Here is a 23,603-nt window from a genome sequence, read left to right as displayed (position 1 = left end):
GATTCAGTAGATCTGCGTAGGCCTGAGACACTGCACCTGTGGTGAGTCTCTAAGTTCTCATTACTCAAAATGTGGTCTGAGGACCAGCTGCTTTGGCATTCAAGTTCATGAAGCATGAGAGAGCATGGTGTGTAGGGGGCAGTGGGAAGTTGAGTGTGGTGAGACATAGCACATAGGGATGTAGGCACAGGAGTTGAGTAAGTCAAAAAGGGAAGCAGGATCCAGGGTGTGCAGCTCCCAGGGTCTACATGAGGCTGAGAGAGGTAGAGTGAAACGCTAATGCAGTCAGAGCCAGGCTGGGTTCCAATCTCAGATTGGATAAGAATTAGCTGTATGATTTCAATGTCCCTTAGCTTCATTTTCTGTGTCTATCGCATGAGAATAAGCAGAAGACAATGACTACTTCCTAGGGCTGCTGTGAGCATTAGTTAAATGTAGATCTCCTGGGCTGCTTGACTGGCTCAGTGGGGTAAGCATCTGACTCTTGGTTTCAGCTCAGGTCATGGTCTCGCAGTTTGTGAGTTCAAGCCCTGCATCGGGATCTGCACAGACAGCTTGGAGCCTGCTTAGAATTCTTGGTATCCCTCTCTCTCTGCCTGCCTCTCTCTTTCTCTCAAAATAAATAAATAAACATTTAAAAAATTTAAAAATGTAAATCTCCTTAGTGCAATGCCCAGGGCATGGTAGGTGTTCAGTAAATGATAGTGAGCATCACCACCATTATAGGTGGTGCCAGAGTCAACCGGGACAGATGGATAAAACCCAGTCCCTGCCTGTAGGAATGTCCAGGGCAGACGATCATCAGTGTGGATGGGCCTCCTGGCCGTAGCCTCTCCATGTTTTGTTTTGGTTTAATGACTGGAGGGGATGGGCTGTAAGCTGGTTCCACAGCTTGAGGCCTCAGGCGGGATAGCCACTTGCAGGTAGTAAACGCCCTCCGCGAAATGCAGTCTCCTTCTCTGGATCTGCTTTGGCCTCAGTCACATTTGTTCTAGACACCTTCCGTTCGTCTCCCTTCTAACCTCACTGCTGGGTTATCCTGCCAGGCACCGCTCATCTTGGACGAGGTGTGTGTCACTGCGATTCTTCCGTGTGGGTGAGAGAGCGGAGGTGTGATGTAGGGCTGGGGGGGGGGGGTCGATGCTTCGGCGCCAGGGGCATGCACGGGTGCTCTTTCGCACCAGGGCTGGCTGCTCTCCGGCTCTCGGGCGGTACGGAGGGCGGAGCTACCGCTGGTCCACAAGTTCAGTGCCGCCCTTCGTCTGTCTCCACCACCACCATCCAGCCTGCATCGTCTAGAGCACTGATCTCCACAATCATATCCAATGGAGGAGAGGAAGAAAATCATAGAATTTCTTTCTTCTGCTTTTTCTGTTAAAATCCCTATTTTTATGTACGTTGTATTAAAGGATGGATCAGTATTCCGTGCTCACGTATGCCATTTATAAATAAGTAAACAAGCAAACCTATAATGGCAATGATTCATCAATCGAGACCCGAGACCGTTGCAACTTCTTCTAGCTGGTTTCCTGGCCTCAATCCCTTCATTTACATTACATTGAGAATTACCTTTCAGAAACACCCTGGTCATTGTTCACTGGCTGGTCTGAAACCATTCATTCATTCATTCATTCATTCATTCATTCATTCATTCCTTCATGTGCTGAGTAACTGCCACCTGTCAGGCATCTAATGTGGGAGCTACAAAGATGCCATGACGTCATGCTTCTCCATAAGACAAAGAAGACTTTACAGTCTGGCCCATTCCCACGCCACTGCATAAGCTCCTGGCTCCCCACTCACATGGAGCCACACGGAGGTCCACACCGCTTCCACTCCATGTGCTTTTCACTTTCACGTCCCACAAACATGCCAAGCTCCACGAGACAAGGTTCTTTGCCTTTTCATTCACTAACGGATGGATCCCAAATGCTTAGCATGGTACCCGGACTACAGTAGGTCCCTCATAAATATTTATCAAATGCACTTGCCTTTCCTCTCGTGCAGGTGCCGCTCACACAGCCAACTCCTCCCTTGGTGCTCAGCCTGAATGCTCAACCCTTTCAACAGTGCTTTTGGCCTCTCGGGTCCAGGGAAGGCTCCATATCATGCATCTGTAAAGCCCCTGGATCTCTTCCTCACAGCCCTAATCACAATAGTAATTAATCCATCATTTCTGTGATGAATTATGGTCTCTCTTCCTTGCGAGACTATAAGCTCCATCAGTGTGAGAGCTATGCTTTATTTTCTTATTCCTGTTTCCCCAGGCACGAGAATAATGGCCCAATGTGTGGTGGTCATTCACACACCTGTGCCAAATGAGTAAGGGGCCTGTCTGGAAAAGCTGCCTTGTGTTCCAATCCTTCTAGAGTTGCTGTCTTATCACACCCTGAATAGTCCCTCAGCCCTGAGGTGGACAAGAGACCCCGAACTCCACCTTGGTGACTGAATCCTGTTCCTTGCTCACAGACTTCCATCACACTGCCTGTCTTGTCACTGCTTCTGCAATTGCCCTGGCTCTGCCCCCTGCCGGGATGCATCCGTCACTCTGGGGCTGAGGCCAGGCCTTCCTGACACCGAGCTGCACCTGTGGGACCAGACACATTTCTCTGAGCACCTGCTTTGGGATTTTCACATTAAGCTCCAAATCCCACCCTCCTGGATTGCGCCGACCAGTTTGTGGTGCAGACGTGTATCTGGAGATACGAGGAGGTTGTGAGGATCCCCAGGGGCTGGTCGTATAAGGAACTCTAGACGTGTGCTGTATTTACTCAGAAAATTCAACCTGGGCCTCAGTCCAGGCTAAATAAACGCAACATGAGGGCACAAATCTTTGGGAGCATTTACCATCGGAATGACTATTTATATTTATTACTGCTGGAAACTATTGATTTATGAATGGAAAGCAAGTCTAAATCACATTATAATAAAGGGAATGAGCAGTTTAGGAAGAAAACAATACAAAGAGGAAAGAGAAAGCCTGAGAATCCCTTTAGATTGGGTACTATGTTTACAGGAATAGAAACTAATTCTATCTGTATCACCCAGTAAGTGCCACACACAAAGCAAAATAACATTAGTGTTTACACTTCCTGAGGCAGTTGGCAACACCCACAATCTTGTAGCAACATAGACAGGCATCCAGAAGGCCACACATCACAATTTCATTTCATAAGTCCCCACCCCCACCCCCAGACCCCCGCCATGGAGCTGCATGGAGAGGACCACACTGTTTCCCTAAAATGTTTGAAGTACAATTGATTGTGTCTTAAAATAGGTCCATGGCCTGGTGTGGGGAGCTTTATTGGAAAGTTATGTCTCTGAGGCTTTGTGTCTCTCAGTTAATGGAAGATTGGAAGTGATACCAACTCGCTTACCTTGAGCCTTTGAGCCTCAGTTTCCTTGTTTGTATTTGTAATTCAAAGAGACCAGTCTTCATGGCTCTCTCCAGACTTTGTCCTGTTTTTGTTCTGGGAAATACCTTTATAAACTGCTTGGGGCAGAAGATGAGAATTTCATGACAAGGAGCTTGAGACCCGGTAAAAAGATGTTAGGTGTTTCTCCCACAGAAATGAAGGTGAATTGGGGGGATGGGAAGAGAGACAGGGAAGGAGAGTGGATGGCCTACCAAGAGCGGGGGGGACATCCACGCATTAGGGCAGGCAGATCTAATATTCAGTTTCAAAAGGTTTGTATTAACTTTCTTCATGTAAAAGACCCACTCTTCTGTGTCCCCAAATCTTTAACAAAGTCTTCTTTATTTACGAAGACTGTGTGTGTGTGTCTGTGTATTCGTGCACGTAAATTAAAGAGTAAGGCTGAGAGCCACGTCTGGGTCGATTACAGGGCAGACAACTGTGTGGTTATTGTGGAGCGCAAGCGTTGAGAAGTGTCATGAAGTCAGCGTCACAGGGGGTTCCAAGGACATCAACCTCCCAGAACGGCAGGAATCTTGGAAAAGTGAATGAATTTTCTGAGGGCATGGGTTAAACGTTTGAGCTAATGCAATCCTTCTTTCTCAAGGAGAAGGGAGACCCGAGTATGCCAGGTCAAATGCAAAAATGGTGCAAATAAATGTAACACGAGGGCAGAAATCTTGAGAGCACTTACCATTGGAATAAGCCACTGTCCTTATTATTGCTGGAAACCACCCTGCCCTGCTCGCCTTATGTGGTGGTTAAGGGTTGAAGAGTGTCATCAGTCAGAGAGTATGAGAAGTTTTACCGATGTCAGATATCATTTTCACTACAACTATGTTAAGGGCTTTAAGCCCTCTCTACGTGTGTCCCTAGACTTCGTGACTCAATTTCCAATCTGGAAAGCATGACACAAAGATTATTATTGTTTGTTCTTCTTGGTTGTTGAAGATCAAGAGCCCATTCCCCCGGGAGAGCACCTTTGTAAGCATGCTGTGGTAGTAACGAAGACGAATGCAAAACTGAGTAATTCTGCAGAGGTATAAGGGGATTAAACAATTTTTTCCTCAAAGTGGAAGAAATTAAAATACATTAAACAGATGAAAAATTGAATGGTCAGTTAGAAAGAAGAGAGTAATGGGCCCTAAAATGGGGGCGGGGATATCAAGGAAATTCTCAAGGGAAAGAGTAGAGATAAAAGCACAAGAGATTTTATGTACATCACCCAAGTTTCATGGGGACGTGTACACAACTGAGCAGAATATGTAACGTTGAAGATATCTGAGCAGACATGGTAGAAACCAAAAAACAGACTGGAGGGATCCGTGTGAGAGGATGTGTCAAACACAGAGGGATCACTCTCAGGCACATTAGACTGGCCGGACACCCCCCCGCCACCCGAAACTCCCAAGGTGGAAGACGCCATGCTCAGGAAGCGGGAGGACTGGGTCTGGGTTATTAGATGATTTCTAAGATGTAAATTGGGGAAGCTCACTGGGCTATTGGCTGTACCTACTTATCTTCAATTCTTTATTTTTTTTAAGTGTATTCATTTATTTTGAGAGAGAGACCAGGGGCAGAGCAGAGAGAGAGAGGGAAAGAGTGAGAATCCCAAGCAGGCTCCGCACTGGCAATGCCAAGCCCAATGCAGGGTTTTATCCCACCAACTGTGAGATCATGACCTGAGTCAAAATCAAGAGTCAGATGCTTAATGGGCTGAGTCACCCAGGTGCCCCTATTTTCAACTCAAACATATTTTTTCCCATTCATTTTAGTGTTCTGACTGAGTGCTTTGCTAGAGGTGAGGGCAATGCCTAGACGTTTAGAGGTTAAGTGGTGGCCAGGGTTGCTCCCTTAGCCTGTGGTGGAAGTCATCCGGAGGGCAGGCAGTTCAGAACTGCAGATGGGACGCCTGCGGTCCAGCACAAAGACCCAGCTGTTTTCACCTCCTTCAGGCAGCGGTGGGCAACTGTGGCATATGGGGCACCGTGAGCCACCTGGGAGTGGATCTCACCGCTCTGCCACTGCTCACACCATAATCTTGGGCAATTATTCATTTCTCCTCAGCTTCAGTTTCCTCATGGAAAAGTAGGATTAATCACATCTTCCTTATGGCCCTCAAAAAGAATATCGCATGTGTAAATGCTTCAACATGCCAATTAGATGATGTAATTTTGAGTGGAAAGATGATGTGTTTCTTTTTGGAATGCTTCCAATCTCTGAGGCTCATTCCTTCCTTGTGGATTAGTTCCCTCTGTCCTGCAGAGTGCTAGGCTGTATCTCAAGTGACTATCAACTCCTCTCCATTAAAGTGTCAATTGATCTGTAATTTATGAAGGGTCTCCCACATGGCAGGCACTGTGCTAGACATTGAAGGTTTAAAGAAGAACTGGGCACCATTTCTTGCCCTGATGGGACTCATAGGCTGGGAGGAAAGTAAGAATTATAAGAGAAGTGAAAACCTGTGAAACACGTCTTGTTGGAGGGCTGTGGAGAGAGAAGGAGATGGGGAAGAAGAGCCTGAGGCTGGAAGGGCAAGCTTCCTCAGAGCACAAGAGAGATCTGCCCTAGGGTGTGAAGGGTGAATGAGTGTCCCCAGTAAGAAGGCTAGAGAGGACAGCATTCTCAGAGGAATAGCATGAGCAAAGGCACAGCACATGGAGGTACTTTATATACTTAGGAAATGGAGAGAAGTCTGATGCAGACAAATTCTGAGCAAAGAGTGAAATGGGGAAAGGTGGAAGATGATTTACATGGGATGCTGGAGACCAGGTCTCTTAAACTGATTTGGAACAGGCTGGAGAAGCAATGGAATGTCCAACCATAATAACTTTCCAGGGTTAAACCCTATCTGGTCGTGAGGACTTATCTTCTTTATATATTGTTAGAGTAGATTTGCTTAATTTTGCTAATGACATCTAGTGTTGATACTCTGTGCTTTACTGTAACGGCATTGTCTGGTTTTGGTATCATGATAACACAGGCTTCATAGGAGGCATTGGAAGTATTCCCTGTTTGTATTACTTTTCTATTGCTGTGGAACTAATAAGCACAGTTTTATTGGCTTAAAACAATGAAAATTTGTGATCTTTCAGCTCTGGAGGTCAGAAGTCTACAGTGAATCTTACTGGGCTAAAACCAACATGTTGGCAGGACTGACTTCCTTCTGGGGGCTCTTGGGAGATTCAGTTTCCTTGCCTTTTATGCTCTGTTCTTTGGCTCGCAGCCCACCTTCCTTCTTCAAAGCCAACAGCGTAGCATCTTCCAATCCCTTATTTCAACTCTCCTGCCTCTCTCTTTCACTTGTAAGGACTCTTATGATTACATTGAGACCACCAGTATAATGCAGGGTAATCTCTCCATCTCAAGATCCACAGTTTGGTCACATCTACAAAGTCCCTTTTGCCATACGAAAAGGTAACACATCCACTGGTTTTAGGGATTAGGACATGGGCATCTCTGGAAACCATTATTCTGACTACCATACTCTTCTTCAATTTTTTGGAAGTATTTTTGTAGAATTGGTATTATTTCTTCCTTAAATGTTTGGTGGAATTTGCCAGAGAAGTTTTTAGGGCCTGGAGTTTTCTTTGTGGAAAGATTTTTGGTTATAAAATCAATCTTTCATAGTTTTAAGACAATTCAGATTATCCGCTTCTTTTTGGTAGAGCTTTGGTACATTACACATTTTAAGAAATTTGTACCATGTCATCTAGGTTGCTGAATTTATTGGAATAAAGTTGTTTATAATACTCCTTTGTTATAATTTCTCTCAAGTTTTTATTTAAATTCCAGTTAATTAACACACACTGTAATATTAGTTCCAGGTGTAGGATTTAGTAATTCATCACTTCCTTACAACACACAGTGCTCACAAGTGCCCTCCTTAGCCCTTCACCCATTTAGCCCATCCCCCTGCCCATCTCCCCTCCACCAACCCTGTTTGTTCTCTGTAGTTAATAGTCTGTTTCCTGGTTTGCCTATATTATTTTTAATTCTATAGGATCTGTTGTGATATCCACTCTTTCATTCTGCCATTGGTCATTTGGGTCTTCTCTCTTTTTTATTCATGATCAATGTGTATGGAGGTTTATAAATCTTATCGACATTCTCAAAGAATTGGCTTTTAGTTTCTTTGATTTTCTCTGTTGTTACTCTTTTAAAAATTTTATTGATTTAGACTGTTATAATGATTTCCTTTCTTCTTAGATGAGGTTTAATTTAATTTTTCTAGTTTCTTATGGTTATTGATTAGAGGCCTTTCTTCTTTTCTAACATGTGTTTCATGCTATCCATTTTTTCTTAGTACTGTTTCCACCACATTTCATAAACTTTGATATGATGGGATTTGTCTTATTTCCACTCAAAATACTTTATATTGTCCCTTGTGATTTCTTTTTTGATCTATGGTTTATTTACAGGTGTTTGTTTAATTTACAAATAGGGACTTCTGAGTTGATGGCTTTTTCTTTCAATACTTTAAAGATGTATTTTCTTCTGGTTTTTAAAGACATATTTCTTGTTATTATCTTTGTTCCTCTGTATGTGATCTATCTTTTTAAAAAATCTGTCTGCTTTTAAGAGTTTTGCTTTATCTTGGGTTTTAAGCAATCTGATTATGATATGCCTTGGTATACTTTTTATAATGTTTGTTCTTTTGAACTTCTTGGGTCTGTGTCTATAGTTTTCATCAGATATGGGAAACCATCTCTTTGCTATTTTGTCAAATATATTTTTCTACATCCTGTTCCTCTTTCCTTCTCCTCTCTTTAGGGCCACCAATTATACATATATTAGGCTGCTTCCTCCCACAGCTTTTTTGTGTCTTGTTTACTTTTTCTAATATCTTTTCTCTGTATAGTTTGTTTTGAATATTTCTAGGATTTTTGCTATTGCTACTCACTAATTTTATCTTCTACAGTGTCCAATCTGTTCTTAACACCTTCCATTGTATTTTTCCATCTTAGATGTTTTTTGCTATATTGAACTATATATTGAACTATAAAAGATCAATTTTGATCTTTTAAAAATGTCTTTCACATCTCTTTATCATGCTCATGATTTCCACTATCTTCCTGAGTATACAGAGTATATTTATAATGTCCTTACTTAATGATTCTTTCATCTGTAGCATTTGCGGATCTGTTTCTATTGATCAAGTTTTTTACCTCATGAGAGAGCATACATATTTTCTTATTTGTATGTCTCATAACTTTTCATTGGATGCTAAGCACTTTACATCTTATGTTTTTGGGTACTAAATTTTTGGTACTCCTTTACAGGCTTTCGTGCATTGTTTTGGGATGCAGTTAAGGAGGAAAAATGTGGACGTTTTGAGGCTTTCTTTGAACTTTGCTGAGTGATGCCAGCCAACCTTTTGTGTGGAACTAACCCAGTAATTCTCTTTTGAATATGCTTTCTGATACCTAACATATTACAGGTTTCTGCACTCTAATTGTTGCAAATTATTCCTGGCTCTGAGTGAGGTCTGGGAATTGTTTCTCCTGGTCTTTTCTGGTGGGTCTTTCTTCTGCTTCAGCTAGTTTTCTCACAGGTAAGCACTAATCAGAGTTCAGCCAAAGATTCCAAGGGAACCCTCTGCAGATCTCTGCAGTTTTCTCTCTGTGCAGGTCTGTTTTCCCTGATGCTTTGTTAGAGTTCACGTGAACTCCAGGTGCCTTGGGTTCTCCAAACTCCCAACTCTACCTCCCAACTCAGGAACCCTCTGCCTAAGTCTTCTGTCTCTGGTCTATGTCCTGGAAACTCTTTCCAGACATTAATATGGTACACCATGGGCTTTCTTTGTTTTTTCCTCCTCTCTCAGGAATCCCTGTCCTTTACTGCCTATTGTTCAATGTCTGCAATCTGTTGTTCCATACACTTTATCCGGGTTTTGTTTTTTGTTAGCTGTATATTTCATCTTGTTTGGAAGCGAAAGTAGATATAAAATAACTTAAAATGAGATTGTTTAAAGACTTGGCTTTTAAGAAGAATCAGATCCCAAAGAATGGCACATGGTCATGAAGACCTAGAGCGTGGATACCTGGAGTGTGATAAGGAGGAAGGGACTAATCTCAATATGCCTGAAGTCTGTATTATCGGTTCCACTCTGCCTCAGATCTGAAGTCCACATGATACCCTGCTTAAAGCTTTACTGGAGTGAGATACGGAAGCCCCCATTACCACTGGGGGCTGGCACATTGACCTTACCCTTAATTCTAGTGAACCCACTTGTCCTAATCAGCTGGAAGTTGCTGAAGGCAGCAGTTAGTGTCAGACTTGGGCCCCTGGTCACAGCAGATTTTCCCGGCTTTCTTGAGGACCATTTCTGCCTGTGTTTCCAGGGAAACAGGTCCTAACCCCATGGGGCCTCCTAACAGCTCAACACGAAAACTCAAGACTGAGAAGTGAAGCCATCTGCCCAGGGCCTCACTTCTGCCCCTTGGGATCATGCTTAAGTCTGTGGCAGAGTTGTGATAAATGACTTTGTGTCCTTATAGTAATTCAGACCCTGGGCAGGGCAGCTCTGCTGGGGTAAAGGAATGAGTCAGGTAACTCCCTGGGCTGCAGCTCCCTGGGCTGCAGCTCCCTGGGCTGGCCATATAGATGGTTGAGTATCCCTGAACAGTCCTCTGGGAAAAGACAGATTGAAACAGAGTTATCAGTAGGTGAAGCCTCTCCCACAGGCCTAGAATCCTCATTTCAAAGAGTAAATGGCCTAGAAGGTCCTTTTCTTACATCTCTTTGGAACCCAGTACTTTCTTCTTCTGGTTTCATTTTTTTTTTGAGGCAGTGTCCATAGAAACCAATGTCAAGTAGGTACAGCCAGGGTGGCCCTGCCAAAGGAGGCTCTTAAATCCCAGAATGACAAATGAAGGCTTCTTTCCCAGGATAAACTGTGATTGTTCCCATAAGGATGATAGGTTTGCACAGTGATGACAAACGTCAACTGTCATCTCAGTGCACTTTGCCTAGAAGGCTCTGTGACTACAGGATGTGAGTGTATGAGTGTCCAGTATGTGTGCTCAATCAGCTGTGGTGTCCAACACAGTCAGGACACACAGTAGGTGCCTGGAAATACCGAATAAGCACAGAGAGTTCTATGGCTGTCATGGCCTTGGAGACAGACACCTTTGTTAACCCCCTTCTGGGTGTGTGGCACCAACAATGCAGCACACAAAACTGAAAATGACACCTCACATATCACAGGGAGGTTTCCAGTCTGGGGGGGAGGAATATAGTACAAAGGAAAAAGTTGTAAAGTCTACAAAAGCAGTGATTCACAAACCCCAGGAGGAAGAGATCACTTAATTCCAGTTTCTTCAAACGGTAGCCCTCTGGAGCTAATATTTGCTTCCTAATCATAGGTTCTAAAATCCCTCTTACATTTGGGGTATTTTCTGCAACACAAGCCTCCCCTCCTCAAGGGGAGAGCCTGGCCCTGGCTTTCCCAGACTGCCTTGCAGCCAGAGTTCATTCACGGATGCAAGTTCTGACGATCAGATACCCTGCCTGGAGACTTTGGTTAGGGAAACAGCAGACTGAGGAAGCAGGTGCTGGAAACTACATTCTGTTGAGGGGGGCTATGGGGCACTTGGCTCCTGGGGGCCGCAGAGCTTGGGGCTTCCAGCGTCCAAGGTCAAGGGTGTAAACTGTGTGCTGTCATGCCACCCCACCTCCCGTGAGATCTCCCCAGAAGCCATCCACTTTAGTCATGGGGCCACCAGACCCGCTTTCCTGGAGATTTTCTGGGCTACTTAACATCTCTTAATAAGTTCTTTTCCTGCTTATGGAGCTGAAGGGGGTTCTGTTGTGTGTCCCTGGAAACCTGACTGAAAAACTTGGAGCCAGCACTTCCTGCTCATGTGATCGCAAACAGGACTCACCCGTTCTGTGGCTCAGGTATCACAGTCCTAACAGTAGCTGGGTCAGAATGAGTGAGTGAGTCCTAAGCTACCCTTGAAGGAGTGAGCACTAATCTCACTTTACAGTGCGATGTCAGCCCTGTAAAGATATGTTAAAAACGAAATTCTGCTGAGTAAATTGGAAGATCTATTTGGCTTTATTAAGCAAGTCGTGAATTGGGCAGCATCCCATCTGGCCAGTGGAAAGATGTTCTGAGGTGTCCAAAATGGAAGGTCTTTACAGACAGGAGGTTGGAGCAGGAAGTAATCAGGGAAAAAAAGAGAGAGAGAGAGAGAAACAGAAACAAGGAGAGAGAGAGAAGAAGGATTGTTTCCAGTCCTGACATCTTTTTGGGAGTAAGAAAACAGCAGAATTTCTTTTTTATTTGTCTTTCTTTTTTCTTTTTGGCTATGGATAAAAATACAATTAAAAATATTTTTTTAATTGAAGTTTGGTTGACACACAACAGCAAGGTTTTTTATTCTATTTTTTTCATGCAGGCTACCTCACTAGTGCTGATCACAAAATTTCTGATTAACTTTGAAAAGGTCACATGCATGCATAGGTCAAAACTGTAATTAAGTCCTTCGTTTGCTTTTGTCAGGTAAATGACTCCATTCTGGACTAGCTTCTTTCTTTCTTTATTTTAATTTTTAATTTAATTAATTTTTGATGTTTATTTATTTTTGAGAGACAGACACAGAGTGCAAGCAGGGGAGGGACAGAGAGAGGGAGAAACAGACTCTGAAGCAGGCTCTAGGCTCTGAGCTGTCAGCACAGAGCCCGATGAGGGGCTCAAACTCACGAACTTCAAGATCATGACCTGAGCTGATGTTGGACGCTCAAAGAACTGAACCACATAGGTGCCCCTCTTTTTTTTTTTTTAAATAAACAATACTGGGAACAAATGCCCTTCTCCCTGCATTAGCCACTTTGGGTTAGTACAGCTGGATGCTCGAGCCAGAGACGTGTGGTCATCCCAGACCCTTCCTCTCTCTCATCTCCCGGTGCTAAACTTTTAGAATTTGACCTTGCTATTATTGCTTAAATCACTGTGCATCTCTCTATTTCCACTGCTGCTCCCTGCAGCTTGGACCTTCTCCCACTATATCCGTCTCTCCATTCAGTTCCCTGCCTCCAGCCCCTTCACTTTTCAGACCACCTTCCATGCCACCACATTTCATCAAGTCACCCTTCTTTCTAGGATAAAACCCTTCAGTGGCTTCATTGGTTTTAAACTCATGTTCTGCTACTCTCTCATCACCCCCTGTGTCTAGCCACCCACCAGTCTCCAAACACCAGGTGCTCCGAGCTGCACCTTTACAAGCACTACTCTCTCTTCTTGCAATGTCCTTTGTCACATCATGCATTTGGCATACTCCTACTCATCCTTCAAGATTTAGTGAGAATGCCACCAACTTTGGGAAATGGTTTTTGCCATTTCCAGCAAAGTGTAGTGCTTCTTTTTTTGTGTTCCCCAATTGCCTTCTCCAGCCTTCTGATATAGCACTTACCGCATTGCTGTGGTTATTGACTTAGGTGTGTATCCTCCCACTAGACTGTGAGGAGTGAGTGGTAGGGTTGGAATCCTCTGGTCCTCTCTGCATTTTCAGGGCCAAGGACAGTGCCTGGCACTTAATAGATATTCAATTGGTGCTTGTGAACTAACTAGCTAAATCACTCACTCACTCACTAACTAACTAACTAACTAACTAACTAACTAACTAACTAACTAACATAAGAGCTATTGCAGGAAAGAGTGTTGAAAATTATCTAAAACATTGGCAACCTGTCTTCTCAAATAGACATTGTTATTAAAGTAGCGATTCTAGCGACTCCAGCCACCACCATTGCCCCTCCAGTGGGACAATGCATCTCCCGAGGGGAATCCTTCTGCACAGGCAGTCTGAAGACAGACTGAGGAAAGGAAATGAAGCACCTGCTAGTTTACAAGTACCTCAGTATTTGGAATAGTAATTAACACAAAGCTCACTAATAGTTAGGGAGTAATTAATAGCTATATGTTGGCATTTAGCAAAATGATGTTTTTCCCTTGTTCTACCCAAGCAACGGTTTTAAGTTGAAGATGCTGAAAATGGCATGAAATGGGAGGAAATAATTCCAGACACCACGTGTATTTAAAAGGCAGTGCAGCTGGTGGGCGTCCTTCAGTGCTATCACCACAATGGCAAGTGTGAGCATTTATTGAGCCCCCACCAGCCTAGGCAGAGGGGCAGAGCTGAAGGCAGGACCGCTTTCTCAAAAACCTCTCGTAGGAGAACAAATTACACTTGCAAAGCACATGAATTTAGAGGGAGGCAAGGTTATCATTCACAACCCAGAAAGACCCTTTGTTACACAAAAGGGTCTCCCACAGGGCTCCTTTTAATCGGGAACTCCTGGAAACACTTAAAACATCATTGAGTTTATAAAGAATCAATTAAGAACAAATTCTTTCAGAAAGCATTCTGTTGCACAATGGGGGTGGGTGTTGCTGCCTTTAGAATTGATGCCCCAACCTTTGCCTGGCCATCAGCCTTTGCCAGCAATGACTAGACAGCAACATTTCTTAAAGGAAAATGAACGGACAGGGTTTGGACACCTGGATTTGAGCCTGGCTTCTGACCATGCTAACTCAGCCTCAGGGTTCTCCTTTGGAACTGAGACCAACACTCTTGGGGACAAGGAATGGACAAGAAAACGAGCGGAAATGGCCCATGACATAGGGAGTTGCTGTGAGAAGTAAGAGAGATGACTCATTTTCAGAATACCAAATAAAAGCTGTGCTGTCTGGTTAACAGTAACGTTACAACCTATTGCAAATATGCACAACCTCCCCCCCACCCCCAGAATGGAATCCCAAACCCTTAGACACTTCACTTCCTGGTTCTTTCCCACTCTGTTTTGCGGGGTTGTCTCCCCGAGATTTGCAATGAGCATGCGCCACAGAATAAAGGGAGGAGGGACTGAAAGTCTCTGGGTCACCTCAGGGAATGTACATTTGTTCTAATCAGACTACTTTTTGCCTTACATGGGCATAGGGGACTTCCGGGTCAGCCTATTACCTCGGCAGTACTCAGCCAATGAGGGACCAGGGGAGGGGCTTGCGCGCTAGGAGATAAACTTTCTGCTCTAACTGCCCCTAGTGTGCTTGTCTATCAGATATCCACTCTTGCAAGAATGTTGATTAAAGCCTCGCTTCACTGTGCTCCTAGTCTCCGTGTCCCTCTGTCGACTGGATCAGTGGGCTTATTTCTCACATCGCTCACTCCCATATTGTTTTGCTAGGGCAACTGTAACACAAAGTGCCATGGAATGAGTGGCTTAAATGACACAAGTAAATCATCTTAGCTCTGGAGACCAGAAGTCAAAGATCAAGTTTGGGTGGAGTTGGTTCCCTCTGAAGACTGTTCCATGCCTGTCTCTTAGCTTCTGGTGGTTGGTTGACAATCTTTAGGGTTCTTTAGCATCTGCTGAATCATCATGATCTCTGCTTTACAATCACAGGTCTGTTCTTTCTGTGTGCATGACTCCATCTCAACTAATTCCATCTGCAATGGTGCTATTTGCAAATAGGTCACATTCTGTGGTCCTGGGAGTTAGAACTTTAACATATGAATTTTGAGGGGACACAATTCAACCCATAATAACTCAATAACAAATTATTGTTCTGGCCTTAAGTCACTGAGATGACAGACAAGCTGCGTTTTTTCTTGTTAGATATTTTGCTTTTCTTGGCTAGAATGTTGCCAAGCAAAAGACATTTTTATAGAAACAACAGCAAGCCACAAGGAGAAGATTTTGAACATAGGAATTAAGACAAAAGAAATGTTCCCAGAGAGAAGATTGGGTGGCTGCTCCAGGAGCACTCTTCTTTCTCCTTCCAGGCTCTTTTATCCCTTCCTTCTCAGGAAAGGGAGTGCACTCATCAGGGATTTGGTCACATTCTCCTTGCCACTGACGAGTATGAGGGAGGTCTGGCACTCTATTCTTATCATGACTCACTTTTTACAGGAAGAAGATTTCTCACACCCAGCGGAACCATCCTTCTGTCAGATGGAGACAACTCTCTTCCTCCAGAGTTCTGCCAAACCAGCCACAGGAACAATGAATCGGTCATTTCCTCCCAAGCTTGGTTTCCAATAAACTCCAAAAAAAAAAAAAAAAAGCCAACTGATGCTGTTGGCCCACAGATTGTATTGCTATTGGATTTCTGGGGGTTTGGAAGTGAGAGCTGGAAAGTCAACAGCACCCCTTTTTTGTGTTTTGGTCTCCAAACAGCGATCTTTGGATATTGGGGTAGATTGATTGTAGTGATGACCACATTTGCTCCCACTTCCTGTATCTGAGCATTTGGTAGTGCCCTCCCACACCACCGTTGGCATGGCCATGTGTCTTGGTTTGGCGAAAGGGAGCAGTTTGAAAAGTGCCTGCATGCTGAGGTTTCTCCTCTTGCTGCTCTTTTAACCTCTACTGAGGCCACCAAACCATCAAGCTCAGGTTCACCTGCTGGAGGAAGAGACAACGTGTGGAGCAGAAGTAAGTCATTTCAGCTAAGCCATCATGGATTAGCCAGCTGACCATAGCTGTGTGAGTGCCCGGCCGATGTTAGCAGAGTCTGGCCCAGGCTGGCAGAACTGCTCAGTTGTGGGTGGCCCAAATTGCAGACTCTCTAAACCGTGAGCTAAAATAGGGCTCTTTGCTTTTTTCTTTTCATTGTTGTTGGAAGTCACTCAGGTTTAAGTGATTTTTTTATGTAGCAAGAGCTTCACAGATATTTTCCAGAGAGTTCTTCTGGAGTCTAGTACTACTGATGACATCGTGTGTGATGGGGTTTTAGGGAGTTTTCTATCCAGCCAGGTGTAATTTGGGCAATCTGGACTAGGAGGGAAGATCTGTTATCAATCATGCTCTGTGCCCTTTGGGACCACAAGCTCAGAGTCAAACTGGCCTTGATTCAAATTACAGCACTGTGTGTTTGTGAAGTAACAGTTACAATAACATCACAATCTCAGTTGCTTCACATCATGAAGGTGCAATTCTCCCCCATGCCGCCGCTCATTTATATATTTATATATCAGATGTCTCCTACACCTGTAAGAATCTGCAGAGGTGACTGGGGCTGCCCAGTCTAAGATGGCTCAGCTGGGATGTCTTGTCTCTGCTCCATGTGGAATCTTGTCCCCTGACAGGCTACCTGGTGCTTGATTGCACTGGCATATATCCATGTAGGGTAGGATCCAGGCTACTTCCATCTAGTACCTCTTCAGAGCCATCCACTGAATCCTTGGCATCCAGTCAGGAGGTAAGCAAAGAGAAAGAGCATGGAGTATGTAGTAGGACTTGTTTTAGGGGCCGAGGCTGGAAGTGGCATAAACTACTTCCTCCCTTATTCCATTGTCTAGAACTAGTCACATGGCCCCACTTAGCTGCAAGGGGCCTGGAAACATGATCCAGCAGTGTGCCAAAGAGAGAAGACAGGTATTGGTGAGTTCCAGAAGTCTGTCTCATGTAGCAACTCAGTAACTAGGTATTTGGCCAAGTTGCTTGACTCCTCTGATAGTCAAAGACTCCCATATGAGTTGTGCAACTATGCAGAAGCTCTGTGCTCCAGTATGTGTCTCTTCATTCTGGTCTGTGGCCATTCACATTGGGGAATTGAGGAGTTTATTTTTGAGAGAGAGAGAGAGAGAGGGCATGAGGGGGCAGAGAGGAGGAGCAGAAAGAAAGAAAGAGACACACAGAATCAGAAGCAGACTCTAGGCTCTGAGCTGTCAGCACAGAGTCGGATGTGGGGCTCCAATCCACAAACCATGAGATCATAACCCGGGCTGACATTGGACGCCTAACCAACTGAGCTCCCTAGGCGCCCCTGTGGAGAGTTTTTTTAATTACAAAAAGGAATGGAAGTGGGTCTGTTTTTTATTATCATCATATGCCAGCAATAATAATAAAATACTCCCTCCTAAACAAAAATTGTTGTCTAAGTGCTAAACAATTATGGCATTACCAAAGGGACTTAGTGATCTCTGTAGCTACAATGGAGTCCTAACGCACAAGATCCCAGCCACACATTGTGGTTTTGAGAATACATTATAGAGGCATCTGGATTTCAGATCCATTTAAGTCCATCTTCAAATGGTCACTCCAGCCACTGTGTTTCACTGCTTAAAACTTTTAAACACACATAAAAAGTTATAAGTGATCACATGGGGTGACAGAACAGAAGTAACTCCAGTTCTGTTTCATCATCTTCACAAACTGTATTTCTACTTTATGGCTTTAATGGAGGAATATCTAGTACCATGAACATTGGAAATATAAGCTGCTCCCCACAGGAACTTAAACTATGCTGAACCACTATGAGTTTACTAGGAGTTCACCAAGTTCACTTCCATGCAGAATACTGTATCTATTTAAAGGGCACTTGTCTTAGTCAGCTTGAGATGCTATAATAAAGTATCATAGACTGGGCAGCTTAAACAATAGACGTTTATTTCTTATGGTTCTGGAGGCTACAAATCCAAGGTGAAGGTGACGACCATTTGGTTCTTGGTCAGGGCTCTTCTCCTGATTTGCAGATGGCTACTTTCTTGCTACCTTATCCAATGGCAGAGAACAGAAGCTCTGATGTCTCTTCTTTTTTATATAAGAGAACTACACCCTTCATGGGGCTCCATCCTCATGCCCTCACCTCAACCGAATCATCTCACAAAAGCCCCACATCCTAATGCCGTCACATTGGGGTTAGGTCTTCCACAAATGATGTTGGGGTGGGACACAGCATTCAGTCCCTAACAATAAGTAATGAAGTTGTACTACTTTGAAAATAATTTGGGGGGAAGTTGGAAAATTATCTGCCTTGGGTTCAAATTCACTAGCTTAGTCATTGGCCCCTCCACAGAGTATTGGTCTTTGGTTTGACCTCCTTGTCAGCACTCTACTCTCCACTGGGGTTCCTGCAGCCACCTTAATGTGCTAGGAAGCAGGATGATGGGAAAGGGCTTGAGAATTCCAGATCTCAGATCCAGACATTAATTGAGGCTTGGACCACATTGTTCACTGGCTGGTGGGGACAAATCCATGCTAATTCGAAGTGGGCCAAGCACAGAAGCTCCTGAATCCTCCTCTTTCTCAACCATAGTCTACTGTCCTGGCTTTGTGTTTTTGTTTGTTTGTTTGTTTTTACACAATCAACTGCCTCTGAAACAGATGTGTTCAGTTGTTCTCTTGTCTAAATGAGTCCAAATCGGGATGGAGCTGTTCTTTCCATACATGAATGACTCTTATTCCGATTGTCCCATATTCTTCCTTCTTTATTCCCCACTATTATTATTAGTAGTAGTATAAATGGTATCATTATTCTCCCAATCTCAATAATCTTTGACATGATCTCTTTTATTTTCTATAGTTCACTAAGTTCTATAATCCAGTTCTCTCCTTTCCCATCTACCCTGGTTTGGACACAGGTCAGCTTGCATCTGAGCTCATGCCTCATTACTCCACTCACACACCCGGAAACCTGTCTGCACTCCGCTGCCAAATGAAGCTTCCCAAACACTACTTCATCATGTCACTGCTCCCCCTAGAATCTGTGATGGTTTCCTGTTGCTAATGCATCAAAACCATTTCCCCTCGGGCCTCAGGATGCTCCAGCCAGTGACAAACAGACTAAAAAATTTTTAATCAAACATTTCACTTTTCAACTAAAGATTTTTTCCTAAGTCTAAATTGAAGCTTGATTTTGGGGGGACAGAGCATGTAAGCGAGACAAAGACACCATTTTGCTCCATGCACAAGAAGGATGTGTGGACAGATGTCAGAACTCAGCAAATATTTCTTAAATAGAGAAAAGAAATGTATGGATAGCATATGAAAATACAATGTTTTCAGATAGTATCCTTTGTCCATATTCATCCACAGATAATGTTTTAGTTATTTATAGCTACACTAATAAACTACTCTAAACCTTAGTGGCTTAAAGCAATCATTTTATTACATTTTAAATTTCTGTAGGTTGTTCTTCTGCTGGTCTCTCTTGGGTTTTCTCTTGCAGTTGTACTTGGATGAAGCCTTGGCTGGGATGTGACACAGGCGGGCCCCTACTCTCCTTAGGTGGTCTTACCTCTCCCTTTCCACATGACTCTTCATGTCATCTTACTATGTGGCCTCTTTAGGAGAGCCACACTTCTTATGTGGAAACTCAAGGTTTCAAAAAATGAAATAGTGGAAGCTGCCAGGCCTGTGAAACGAAAGCCCTACCTGACACAGCATCAGCTCTGCCATATTCTGTTAAATCAAGTCTCAGGGAAGCCCATCTTCAGTGAGGGAGGGGTCTACACACGGTGTGATGCAGAGGGTGAGGATCATTGAGAGCCATCTTTGGAGACTAGCTACCATACTCTGGTTTGTAATGATTCAGGTCCTTTCTACATGAAAAATACACTCACCATTACAAATCCCAGTGCAATATGGCATCAGTTTAAAGCCCAGGATGTTGCCCACGAAATCAGGTGCCAGTATGGATGGGACTGCCCCCAGGGAGTCCCTCTCACTTCTTCTGGAACTGAGAAGAGCAAAAGACAGGCTCTTTGTCCCCCCCCCCCCATCATATAATAATGAAAGAGACAGAAAAACTACAATTGACTCCCCTGTTCAAAATGAGAAAGGGAGGAGACACGAGCAGTCCCTGATTTATAGCAATTCTGAAAAACCCAGTCTGGCACCTGTCCCAATTTCTCTGACTTGAGGCAGGGAATGTTCCTTGATTAAGGCACAATTTTGCTTTTTAAGAATGGTTCTTCTCAGCTCCTGGTTTCATCCTCTGGGCTCTGGTTCTGAGTCATTTTTCCTTTTTCCTAAGAATGGCCTATGTTTTTGGCGATGTGGCTCTAAGCCTGCTTGCTTCCTGCCTCCATGGAAGTTTAGGCTGGAGGAAGGGCAAGCCAGGGTGACTAGTCTACAAAAACTGCCCCACTGAGCCACACCTGCTGTCCGTATCCTTCTGTGGTTCCTTCACTGCACACTCTGGGCTTTAACCAATGACCTGCTGTAACCAATGGACTAAGGCAGAAGGGACACTGTGCAGCTCTGGGCGCAAGTCTTAAGGAGCCTTGGTAGCTTCTGATTTTCTACTTTTAGGATTCCTGAGCCACCATCTTGTAGGAAGTCTGGCTGCCCAACTGCAAAGTCCACAGGGAGAGGTGCATGGAGAGAGTCGCTGGAGACCAGAGAAAGGAGCCTCCAGATAGCCTCATGCCAAGTTGCCATCTGACTGCAAGCACACGAGCGAACCCAAGTGAGACCACAAGAAGGGCTTCCCACTGAGTCTGGTCAACCTAGGGAGCCGTGAGAGACAAGAAGGCTGTTGTCTGACGCCATTAAATGAAGGACGTTTGTTACGTTGCAAAAGATAAACAAAAGACACATGTGTTTATTTGCTGAGCGCTATTTATCCACCCTCTGTGCCTGATACCATATTAGGAACAGTGGAGGCAAAATGAAGCAAAGCATCAATTCTGAGCTCTATCCTATTTGTCAATGAAAAATCTTCAGAAATAGAAATATTTTAATTTTACATTTAAAGGTAAAATATTTCTGTTTAATTAAAATACACTTGCAGTGACTCGTTTTGTTAAAGAAGAATAATTATTCTGAGATTTCTCATATTTTTCATTTTCTTCATGCCAGAGTTTTTACACAGTGAAGTGCACCTGAACTTTTAAAAAACTTTTTAAAATGTTTATTTATTTTTGAGAGAGAGAGAGAGAGCATATGAATTGGGGAGGGGCAGAGAGAGAGGAAGACACAAAATCTGAAGCAGGCTCCAGGCTCTGAGCTGTCAGCACAGAGCCCGATACAGGGCTCAAAACTCATGAACCACGAGATTGTGATCTGAGCTGAAGCCGGACTCATAACCAATTGAGCCACCCAATTACCCCCCACTAGAACTTTTAATAGTACAATTTAATTCAGCAAATATTTTCTGAGCACTTACTATGTGCTTCCTCTGTATATTTTTAAGAAACTGTGCTGCAATTCAGGTGCTGTTTTCTACCTGGCATCTATTGGATTACATGGGGCTTATCATCCTGAGTTACTTGGGGCTCCTGCTTTTGTCTGTTAGCATGTATTCTTGTTACTATTATGCACCCCCTGGCTTTTTTCCTATTACTTCAGCAAGAATTACATTCAGTCGATCAGTTTCTAAATGACCTAATTAGCAGTACTTTTCCATTCTTTAGAATTCCCAGTCTCCAATTGGACTCCCTCCCCATTACTTGGTTTTCCTTTCTGAGTTTTACTCAACATCCTGCTAATGAGTTCACGTTCCACTCCTGTCCCTCCATGGATTGCTGCCCAGGCATTTGGAGGCCTCCTTGCCTTAATTATTGGGGAAGAAAAAAAAATCTCTTCTTGGTCTTTCCTTGCGAGACTCTGTGTGCTCTGAGTTTCCAGATTCTTGCCTCGTATGTGTCTGTTTCTCACAGAAACAGACCAGAAAGGAGAGAGGAGCCTTGGAGATTATATAATTTTACAAACGAGCAAACTTTGGCCAGAGAGCCAAGTGACTTGTTCACAGAACCACAACCAGTTAGTGGCAGAGCCAGGGCTAGAGCACATCTCCAAACTAGGGAATCCTAGCGTCACTAATGCAACGAAGGCACTATCAAACCACATGAAATGGGTGCAAGCAGACCAATTGATGCCTGGTCTATCAGGTCTATTTATAATTAATTAATGGGTTTTTGTTACATTTCTATTCTTAGTTCTGGACTAAAACTGGGAGAAAATAAGAGAGAAAAAAATCACAGTGGATTCAGGAACTGTAAATAGTTCACGCCTACAATTGTATGGTCCATGCCCATAGCAATGTATCACAGATTTGTTGGGTTTTTTTTTTGGAAACATGGACACATTGATTCGTTAAAGATACTTTATCTTCCTAATCAGTCTCATGTCCCCAGGACCTAGAACCATCTGATCCTTGCATTTTGTAGTGGGAGACCTCAAACTCAAATGCCACTATGTGCGTCAAATAAAACCCATTTACCAAATTCAAATCCTGGGCAGACAGTTGGCCCCACCACCCTGATATGTGCTTTCTCCATCATCAGAGATGGCAGCATCCAAGCTCCCCAGCCACAAGACTCTCTCATTTCCTAAGAATTCTGTAAATGAGGGCTTAGGAGCAACAGTTCTTACTCATTGACCTCTGTGGAGTGGTTAAACAGCCTATTCAGTGATTTGTCCAGTCAGCCTCTACTTGATGTCACTGAGAAAAATCAAAGTCCCTTATTAAAGGAAATGAATGGGGAAACATTCTTTATCTCCTTCTGCATTTGCAGAGATCCGAAGCGGGGATTGTCCTGCTTGTATGAGTTCAAAGTGCGTTGGCGATTCTACAAATTAAAATATAGCATTAGCAGTGCCAATGAGTGTGTTAGATGCCTGTTTCTACAAGGGTCATGCTAACATAAATCTATACGTGGCATCTCAGATCCCGTTTCTCCAAACCCAACAGTAAATGTCTGGTATTAGCTCAAACTGTTCAGTTCAAGGTCCTCAAGAATCTCAACTTCAAATCTAATTGCTTGCTCTCATTGCTTGTCTCATATCATTTGCTTATTTGTCAACTATATATAGAGTGCCTTCTAGGTGTCAGATATGTTTTAAACACTAACGATATGACATAGACATGGTCTGTTTTTTCATAGAACTTACTTTCTGTGAAGGTGAGGGAGACAACAGTCAAGTAAACACATGAATAAGTAGCATAGTTTCAAATAGTGATGGCTGTTATGAAGAAAGTAAGACGAGGAAATAGGTTAAGAGTGAATGAAGAAAGGGCTTGGCCGCAGAGTCATTTGAGTTGAGACCTGAATAGTGAGTGAGGAGCAGAGAACAAGGCCAATATTTGGGGGCCAAGAGTTCCACCCAAGGGAAACATGTGGTGCAAAATCCCTAAAACAAGATGGATTCAAAGTTTCAAGAATCAGAAAGAAAATCTGTGACTGGAATATCCAGCTTGAGTTCTTTCCAACATTTGGCATTGTTTATGGTTCTGGTTCTGATAGCACTTGCCTACATCTATTTATCTGCTGCCTTTGCTGGTTCTCTCCAAGGTCCTGAAGAACAAGTATGCTCTTTTTGGAGAGTCTGTCTCCTTCTCTAGTCTCATTTACGACCTCAATGTTGTACTCACCTGAGTGCACTTACTAACCTATGAATTCAGGTAATTACAAATGTTTATTTTATTTTTGAGAGAGAGATCATGAGTAG

This window comes from Suricata suricatta, chromosome 3 (genome assembly GCF_006229205.1).
Source record: "Suricata suricatta isolate VVHF042 chromosome 3, meerkat_22Aug2017_6uvM2_HiC, whole genome shotgun sequence".
NCBI classification, from domain to species: Eukaryota; Metazoa; Chordata; class Mammalia; order Carnivora; family Herpestidae; genus Suricata; species Suricata suricatta.
Note: the sequence above shows the minus strand (reverse complement) of the source record.